At 53.6% G+C, this 9,440-nt stretch overlaps 1 long non-coding RNA gene across 1 annotated transcript; it reads left to right on the top strand.

The window, feature by feature from the left end:
* The first annotated feature begins 4,139 nt into the window (after nucleotides 1–4,139).
* On the top strand, nucleotides 4,140–8,416 carry LOC132227497 (uncharacterized). Its single transcript, XR_009451193.1, has 2 exons — nucleotides 4,140–4,916; nucleotides 5,778–8,416. It is a non-coding gene; the product is annotated as an uncharacterized LOC132227497 (long non-coding RNA).
* Nucleotides 8,417–9,440: the final 1,024 nt, after the last annotated feature.

Below are 9,440 nucleotides of genomic sequence, written 5' to 3'. Positions count from 1 at the left end.
GAGGTGCTGTGCCCTGGAGTGGACCCAGAGAGGCTGACGGAGCAGCTCCATGGCCGTGTGTGGTCTCTGGGACCCAGGCAGGGCTCCCAGATGGCTCACGGCTGTCCATTTTACACCCCCCCAGCCCCTCCACCCCCTCTGGGCACAGCACCTGCTGGAGCCTGGAGCCCGTCACTGGCTGGCCTGGGTAACCCTCTGCTCTTCACGGTGGTCTGAGGGGACCGTGACAGCCCAGCTACAACTATCTCCTTCCACTGCCTCCTCCGCTCCGCTTCCTGTCCCTCGGCCTGGTGCACACTTGGCAGAGGCTTCCGAGGGGAGTCCATCCTTGCTGAGGCCTAACAGGCTTCCAGGAATTAGGCTTTCTCATCAGAGGCAGAATGGCCCCAGCCGGCTCTGTCAGCATTGAGTCCTCTCTTCAGCATGTGCCTGGGAACCAGTGGCTCAGAGGACCCCTTCCACTGCTCTCTGCTCTCTGCTCCCCATGGCCCTGGGCCTGGCAGGGGGAGGTGCACTGTCTGGCCCCACGAGGGGCCTCTTGGCCTTGGGGATGACCCTGGGGTAGGTGTTGAGCTGCAGGGTCCAGGGCATGTGGAGGAAGTGGGCCCTGCATTTGCTCAGCAGGTACATCTGCCAGGGCTCAGGCTGGACACCCCCACACACACCTCCCCTCACCCCTACACACACACCTCCCCTCATCCCTACACACACACCTCCCCTCACCCCTACACACACACCTCCCCTCACCCCTACACACACCTCCCCTCACCCCTACACACACACCTCCCCTCACCCCTACACACACCTCCCCTCACCCCTACACACACACCTCCCCTCACCCCTACAGCACCAGACCTCATCCCCGTGCTCAGGGACTCATGCAAGCTGCTTCCGGGCAGCGCCAGGCGCTTAGCGACAGGCAGCACAACTGGGATGAAACCTCAACCTGAGCCAGTCAATGAACAGTTCTCTGCCTCCATTTCTCCATCTGTGAGATGGGTGTGATGATCTTAGTCCAGTCCTGGCAAAAAAGCAATCAAACTGCAGCTCTGCCTCCAGAGCCCACGGGACAGCCGTGGGCTGTCCTGTGTCCTCAGCCTGGCGGGGATGCCTCCTCGTGGGCGTGGGCGGAGTCAGACAGAGCTTGCTCCCCCGGGAGAACCTGGCGTGGAGCAGGTGGCAGTGGTAACCAGACCAGTTCCTTTGCCCCGAGAGGAGGTGGAGGACCCCTGGGCACAGAAGCTTCTAGAGCTGAGCAATCATAAAGCTGAGCCTCAGCCTGAGTGAGTCAGGACTCCCAGTGGCTTTCTTCTCTTCCAAACCCATTGTTGTCAGGGCTTCAGCAAGGCCTGCCTGCCCTTCACCATCCTGAGACCCAAGGGCAAGACCAGCCTTGCAGCGACACAAGCCAAGCGGGGGGGGGGGGGGGGGGGGGCTGTGTCCCCAACAGTGTTTCTCCTCTGTGGTCACACCTACATCCCTGAAGGACTTGGGCACCTCTTGAATCTCCCTCAGCCTTGGACTGCCCTGCAACGTCCCAGCTGCTCCGTCTCTTGGGCGGGACACCTTGGAGCCTGTGGGAGAGGCCTTGCCAGGAGACCGGTGCCCAGGGTGGCAGGAGGACACTGACCTGGCGCTGAGGGCCCAGTGACCAGGCTTCGTCACCGCAGAGGTGGGAAAGGCTCCAGTCACAATGACTCCAGCTCTGAGGGGTGTTGCCTGTCTCCCTCACTGCCCAGGGGTGGGGTGGGTGGGGTAGGTGGGGTTGGGGGTGGGTGGGGTGGGTGGAGTGGGCGGGATGTCCTGGCAGCCCAGGCTGTGTGTAGGGCTCTCAGTATGTGTCCCATCTTCAGGGGAACCCTGAAGGGAGGAGGAATTCATGGGAGGCTGAGAGGAGGAAGTGCAAGGTCAAGCCTTTAAAAAACGGTTTACCTATAAGGAGGTGAAGCAGAGGGGATGTGTGTCCTATGGGGGAGAACAGAACGGAGGGGGTAATCCCTTCTCTCAAATACTCACACACCTCCCCCTCCCTTACCTCTTATCCTTAGCTTCCCTGTACAGGCCTGAGGCAGGCTGGGGACCAGGCCAGGACTGTAATTGTGGGGTGCACACCAGGGAGGGGCACGTCTACAGCAGGCTAAGCAGGATCTGGTGAAGGGGTAGGGCAGGATGGGGAGTCCAACCCTCCAGCTGCTGCAGCTCCATTCCCTGGGAGGGAGTCCTCCCCTCTCTCCTAGTCCCACCTTGGGTCTCTAGCTGCTCTGTTTTTTGTAATTCATTTTATGAGAGAGAGAGAGAGAGAAAGAGAGAGAGAGAGAGAGAGAGAGAGAGAGAGATATGGATGTGAGAGATAGGAATATTGATCAGTTGCCTCCTGCACACACCCTGACTGGGGGTCAAACCCACAACCTGGGTATAATGCCCTGACTCAGAATTGAACCCACGAACCTTCAGTGCATAGGATGATGCTCCAATCAACTGAGCCACACTGACAAGGACAAAATTAGGTTTCTTAATAGAGCTGTTGTTCATGCTAATCAATTTGAATTGTTTCCATCCTTTCTAGCACACTTTCACTTCTATTATCTTTTTATCCTGATGATGGGGAGGTATTTTTACCCCTGTTTACAGTCAAAGAAATTGAGGCACAGGAAGATTTGCCTGAGGTCACATTACTGGTTAATAACAGGTGGGTTGGTGAAAGGGCTGGATGTGTTTCCGCCATGCCTATGCCATGGGCCTTGCTCATCCGTGCCCTTTCCTTGTGCCCCGGAACCCCAGCATTTCATAGGCCCAGGCATATAAACTCCCCTTTCCCGTCCTCCCTCCCTCGCTCCCTTCATTGTGGAGTCCTTACTACGGGCCTGGTAGAGGCTCTGTGAATGACACAGGCAGTCCTGGCTCCCCAGGGAACAGACCAGCCAGCCAGGCAGATGGATGCAGAGCAAGGCCAGCAGAAGGGACAGGGTGCCTCAGAGTGCAAGTCCAGAGCGCGGGGGAGGCCTCATTTGCAGGGCTCACTGCTCACCCGCAAGCAATCAGGCCCACCGCCGCTCCACGTTGGAATGCAGGTACACAGCCCCTGTCACTGCCCACCCCGCTCCCAGAGCCCTGCACACCAGTGGCGATCCTCTGCTCTCAGAGTTGGGGGCACTCTCAGCTCCCCACTGGTACAAGCCACCAGGTGTAGGGCTGGTGGCTCAGGCAAAAGCTCTTACCTGGCTGTTGTTCCTGATCCCTCCCTCCCTCCCATGGACAGATAGGCCAGAAAGTACATGCATTTCCAAGTGTGTCCTTATACCTGCCCCGTACCCAGAGTTCTGGGCTTCTCACATGTGCCAGGCCCACGGGCTTGAACTACATGGGTGTCTACTCGGGCCTGTCCAGTTGCCCCAGGCACCCCTCTCTGAGGTCCTGGACTCTTCAGGACCTGAGCCGTGCCCTCCTGCTGCCCAGCTGACGGGGCACCCCAGGGCAAAGGAGCTTTCTTCCCAAGGGGGGGGGACGGCGGGCGGTGGCTGCCGTCCCTCCCAGTGACGATGCTGACAGCAGCTCACTCTGGGAGCTGTGCTTGGAGAGCTTGGAGTCTGACTCAGCTGTGCTGAGAGAGCGCCTTCTCTCCCTGCCCCGGGCCTTCCTGGGGCAGGCGGGCCCATCTCCCATTGATGGAGCCGGAGGAGGCTGCTCTGCTGGTGGCGGCGGGTGGAACAGGGAGGCAGGAGCATGGGCCCAGAGACCCCCAGGAGGAGGAAGAAGGCCAGACTCAGAGCCCAGACCCACTTAGTTTTACAGGCAAGTGAGATTCTGGTGGCTCGTCTGTGTTTAGACTGACCGGCATGGACCCCGGGCCAGGAGCCTGGACATGCAGGCCCTTGCCTGACCGTCGTGCTCTTGGCTCTGGGGCCGTGCTCAGGGCCTCGGTGCTCTGGCTGGGGCGTGAGCTGTGGGCAGCCCGATGTTCCCAGGCTGCTGGGTGGAGGAGAGGGCAGGCTTTCCTGGCACTCAGAGGACTCTGGGTAGCAGAGGGGCTGACAGAAGGTGACATTTGCTAGGGCCATGGCAGCAGGACATGTTAGGCTTTTTCTGCCTCCAGAAAAGTGCCCTGTGAACCAGAGCTTGAGGCAGCACAGGCAGGGGCGGGGGGTGGGGTGGGGGAGCCTTGGACACAGTGGCCACGGGCTTTGGGCAAGTCCCTTTCTCCCTCTGGGCCTTAGTTTCCTTACTTACAAACAGACTTGGACCAGGTAGGTGAGGGGATGTGTTCCTGCATTTAGTGTCTATGAGTTAGGCAGCTCAAGCCATCATATGGGGTGAGGGGGCACAGACCCCTCTTGGTCATGATGCTGGCGACTCCTCCGAATGTCTTCCCAGCAGTGGCCTCCAGGCAGACTGCCCTGGAGAGGGCGAGCCAGTGCAAGCACGGTTTTATCAGAAGGCTTCTCAGAGAGTTCCCTGTCCCTGAATAAAACTTCCTGCAGCGCGCCTGAGTCTTCCTTGTCTGCAGAAGGCCTCTGTTGTGTGGACATATAACTTGGGAGAATTCTAATGGTCACTTTAAGGGAAGAAAAGGAAAGACAGAGCCTTGAGGCAATGGCGCTGAGGGAGTTGCTATAACATGGGGCAATGGGCAGGGTCTGGAGTATTCCTTAGGGCATACTGCTGTGGCTCTAGGGAGCGCAGGGCCCCCAAGGGAGAGAATTAGCGGGAGAGGTAGATGGCCAGCCTTCTCCATTTCTCCTTTCTCTTGGTTCTTGGATCCTGCACCCTGTAGCTGCTGGTGATCTCATCAAAAAGCTCCAGGACCAGGAGGCCGGAGCTGTGGACTTGCTCCCCATTGATGGCAGAGCAAGGCTCAGCTCCCCAGGCTGCAGCCACACCCCCAGACAATGGGTGCTCACCCTTGCCAACCAAGCCTGGTGAGCTAGACAGTGTCCATCATTAAAGACTTATCCACAGGACTCGAAAAAAATTTAAAATGTACATTTATTTTTTGAGATAAAAAATTCACAGTATGGAGAAGTTCCAGAAGCTGCCACTTTGTGTCTCTGTTTTAAATGTCATTTTCCTCATCATCCTATCGAAACTAGGTTGTCTGTGGCCCTATTTTTCTTAGTTAATGCACACTTATCTGGTCTTGTTATGTGCTAAGCACCGTTTTAAGAGCTTTGCAAGTATTAACTCACACAAGCCTGTAAAGTAATCTTACTTGCTCTAGTTTAAGTGACAGGGGAAACTGAGGCATGGAGGTCAGGAAGATTGCCTGGTTTGAGATAAACAGCTGGTGAGTGGCAGAGCTAGGATTTGAACCCAGGCAGTCTGTCTTTAGAACCAGTGGTCTCAGCATTATGTATTGCTGCCCCAATCATAGATTTTTTAAAAATATATTTTTATTGATTTCAGAGAGGAAGGGAGAGGGAGAGAGAGAGAGAGAAAGAAACATCAATGATGAGAGAGAATCATTGATCAGCTGCCTCCTGCATGGCCCCCACTGGGGATTGAGCCAGCAACTGGGCATGTGCCTTTGACCGGAATCGAACTAGGGACTCTTTAGTCCACAAGCTGACGCTCTATCCACCGATCCAAACTGGCTAGGGCCCAATCATAGATTTTAATGTGCTTTGTCCATCGTCTCCCTCTTCCTTCAGATGCTGAGCTCCTTGCCCTGGCATCCACTTGGCTTCACACAGCCCGTGAATTAACGAGAGAGTGAGTGAGAAAGGGGGAAATGCCCACAATCCAACTACCTTAGCACACGAATTATGATCATTTTATTGCAGATCTACAGATCATGGACCAGGAAGGGCTTCTGCCAGTCCTGTCATCATCTTTGTGAGGACAGAGCAGCTGGCTGTGCCAACACACCTGGGGCGAGCAGCCAGGGAGGTGCCCCATGGCAGCGCCCGGCTTTGGTTGGCCTCTGCCAGGCTCTCTGTCTTGATCTTCCCTTGCTCACACCCTTCCTGTCTCCTTGTTGCTGTCTGCCTGTCTCATCCTCTTCTCTTTGTTCCCATCTGTGCCTCCAGACTCTCTCCAAAGCCACTGGGGTTTGAGGACATGAGATAGAAATTGTATTTTCTAATCACTGTTAGAAATGTGAAACAAACATTAGCATAGCTGGCAAAACGTGGAGGCAGGTGGTTACTCTGGGATCCTAGAAAGCTAGATCAAGTCGAGTTATATGTTACATTGTGGATTCTGAACCTCCTGGAATCCTGGGTTCACTCTGATCCCTGTGATGGCTGCCCTTTGCAGTGGTGGTGCCAGGTGTTGTATGGGGACTTAGGTCCCCCAAAGTTTCCATTAGTCCCAAATAAACATATAACATAGCTTAAAATGATGTGTTTGCTATGGAAACACAGCTACACATGAATCCCCAGACCCCATTACACCCACTGCCCTTGAAGCTCCCCTCCTGCCATGAACAAATTCTGGAACCTCCAAATCTCATAGAGGGATCCACCTGCTCTCTTTGTTTTGCTCATCATCTTTCCTTTATAACAAATGGGGGCTAGAAGGCTCATTCATTCATTCATTCCTGGTCCCAGGCACATGCTGCCGGTAGGGTCTAACACATATTGGATGACAATACAAAGCAGTAGAAGGGTCTGACCAACATGGCTCAGTGATTGAGCATTGACCTATGAACCAGGAGGTCATGATTTAATTCCCAGTCAGGGCATTTGCCTGAGTTGCAGGCTTAATCCCCAGTGGAGGGTGTGCAGGAGGCAGCCAATCAATGATTTTTTTCCTCATCATGGATGTTTCTATCTCTCCCTTTCTCTCTGCAATCAATAAAAACATATATCTATAATAAATACAAAATGTATCCATACATTTTTTTTTATTGGCTGGGAATCAAACCTGGGCCTCCCGCGTAGAAGTGCCCTTGGCCGGAATTGAACCTGGGACCCTTCAGTCCACATGCCGATGCTCTATCCATTGAGCCAAACCAGCTGCTAGGGCAATAAAAAAAATATTTTTAAACAAAAATTCAAAATAGTAGAAGGGACCCGTGAGGCAGGGTATCAGTTTCAAGGAATTTCAGAGGCGAGCTGAACAAACATCTGTCTGGGTGAAAAGTTAGATGGCAGTGCGTGGGTTAACTGCCAGCACGTTGGCAGCATCTATCAGAGGCAGCTGTGATGTGTCAAAGGCAAACACAGGACAAACCAATATCAAGAACTGAGTCCACAGGCAGAAGGGATCCTGTGGGCTGGTGGGAGGAAGTCCGGCTTTGTGGAAGGTGGATTTGCCCTGGGGCTGAGGGATGAGCAGCAGACAGACAGCTGGCTGGTGGGAGTGGGCATTCCAGGCAGAGGACTGGCATGGGGCTTGGCCAGCAGAACCAGAAGCACAGCCTGGCACTCTGTGATGGATGGCTCAGCAGCCTGTCTGACTAATGTGCCCAGGGCTGGCCATGAGTGTGATGCTGAATGTCAGGGCTGCCCACAAACTTAAAAATAAATGCCTGGAAACCCACATGCGGTGCACAGCGTACAAGCTAGTGTGGGAGACAATCACACAAGGAACCTGCCTAACGCGCACGACAGACTGAAGTGGTTCACAAGTGATCGGGTGTGGGTGACTGTCCTGGGCCTCTCTCCAGGGCACTCACATGCCACGGCGGGATGGAGGCTGGAGACACAGGATCTTCAGGGGAAGGATCCCCGTGGGAGTGACTCCAGGCCTCACCTGAGCTGCACCGGCGCAGGGTGCCTCAAGTCTCTGGTCCTAGCTGGAGTGACTCGGTCCTGGTTTTACAGAGGGCAAGGTGGTGAAATAGGCTGGCCTGGGCATGTGTCCCCTGGCCAGTCTCTCTCACAGCCAACGGGTCCTGACAGACCCCTGACCACTTTGGTCGCCCAGAGATGAGGGGGGTCTACTTCAAACAGTGACCAAATGCCTCAGCTTCCCTCTCCTCCATCCCACCACAAACCAACCTGTTCCAGGGATAGTGTCCCAGCCCAGCCTGAGCCCTGCCAGTCCAGTAACAGCATGGACCAGGCCCATAGTGAGCACCCAGGAAACATTTACTGCTAGAATCCCCACTCCCCACACTGCTCACCGCTGACTGCCTCCTAGAGCCTGGCCTTGGCAGCTTCACCCTCTTCCCCACCCTCCCACCCTCCACCGAGGCAGCAGCTGCACCCTCTCCCCACCCCAGGAGTCCGGGACCCCGCCTCCTGGGGCTCTCACCTTGCTGGCTGCCTCCCATGGTGGCTCCTGGGGAAGAGCTTACAATGAAGGTGGAAAGTGGATGTGAGGACCTAACTACCTGGGGGAGAACTTAGAAGGATGAGCTGCAGAGTTTTCTGTCCAAACCAAGCTGGCCGAGAAGAGAAACTGTCCGCAATACAATTTAATGTGTCCGCCTCTCTGTACGTACAGGGGTGAGCAAAGGTAGGTTTACAGTTGTTCATTTGGGAAAAGACCTGCAGGTTAATAAATAATAACACAAGAATAAAGTCTGTATTTTGTGTGCTCACAACTGTAAACCTACTTATTTGGTCCACTCCAGTATATACATATATTGGGTACCCCCCCAAAAGTTATATATACGCTTTAACATCTGATAAGTCATTTAATTTTCACTCCTTTTCAGGTTTAACTGGTTTGAAATCATGGGTGAAGCCAGACTAAGCTTTAAATAAAGAAAATGTATCCTAACATGCCACTAGACTTTTTTTGGGGGGGGGGTTGGGGGGTGGGGGGGGGTTGGGGGGTGGGGCGGGGAGGGCAATACATAAAAGATAAAGCTTACGGTACAAAACCGCAACAGTCGCTGAAATGAGGGCACAAATCCTGAACAAAATGATTCTTGATGTTTGCTATTCTATTGCTTCGTGTTATCAGCAGTGCCTGGACCAGAATGATATCAATTTGAAAACAGGTTTGACAAAAAAAGACATTATTAATTTCTGTAAATTCTTTTAAATTTCAAAAATGAACAGTATGTTAATAAACATTGACTTTATAATCATTCAAAGTGTGTATCCATTTTTGGGGGACACCCTGTATATGTGCCTCTAAGATATCTGTGAGGCATCTTTGCACGAATGTATGGATATATGCTCATATATCGGCTGAGTGGATTTTTTTCTGTTATTCTATCTATTTTCATCCAGGTCAGTATGTCTTGGGTTGCAAAGTCCTGGGGATTTCAAATAAGGTCTGGGAAAGGGGTATGAGCAGCTCTGAAGGTGGGATCCCTTAGCACAGCGGTTCTCAACCTGTGGGTCGCGACCCCTTTGGCGGTCGAAGGACCCTTTCACAGGGGTCGCCTAAGACCATCCTGCATATCAGATATTTACATTACGATTCATAACAGTAGCAACATTACAGTTATGAAGTAGCAACGAAAATAATTTTATGGTTGGGTCACAACATGAGGAACTGTATTTAAAGGGCCAGAAGGTTGAGAACCACTGCCTTAGCACCAC

The sequence above is a fragment of the Myotis daubentonii genome, chromosome 2, assembly GCF_963259705.1.
Source record: "Myotis daubentonii chromosome 2, mMyoDau2.1, whole genome shotgun sequence".
In the NCBI taxonomy this organism is placed as follows: Eukaryota; Metazoa; Chordata; class Mammalia; order Chiroptera; family Vespertilionidae; genus Myotis; species Myotis daubentonii.
The sequence above is the reverse complement of the archived record's forward strand: the minus strand, read 5'-3'. Positions and strand labels throughout refer to the sequence as shown.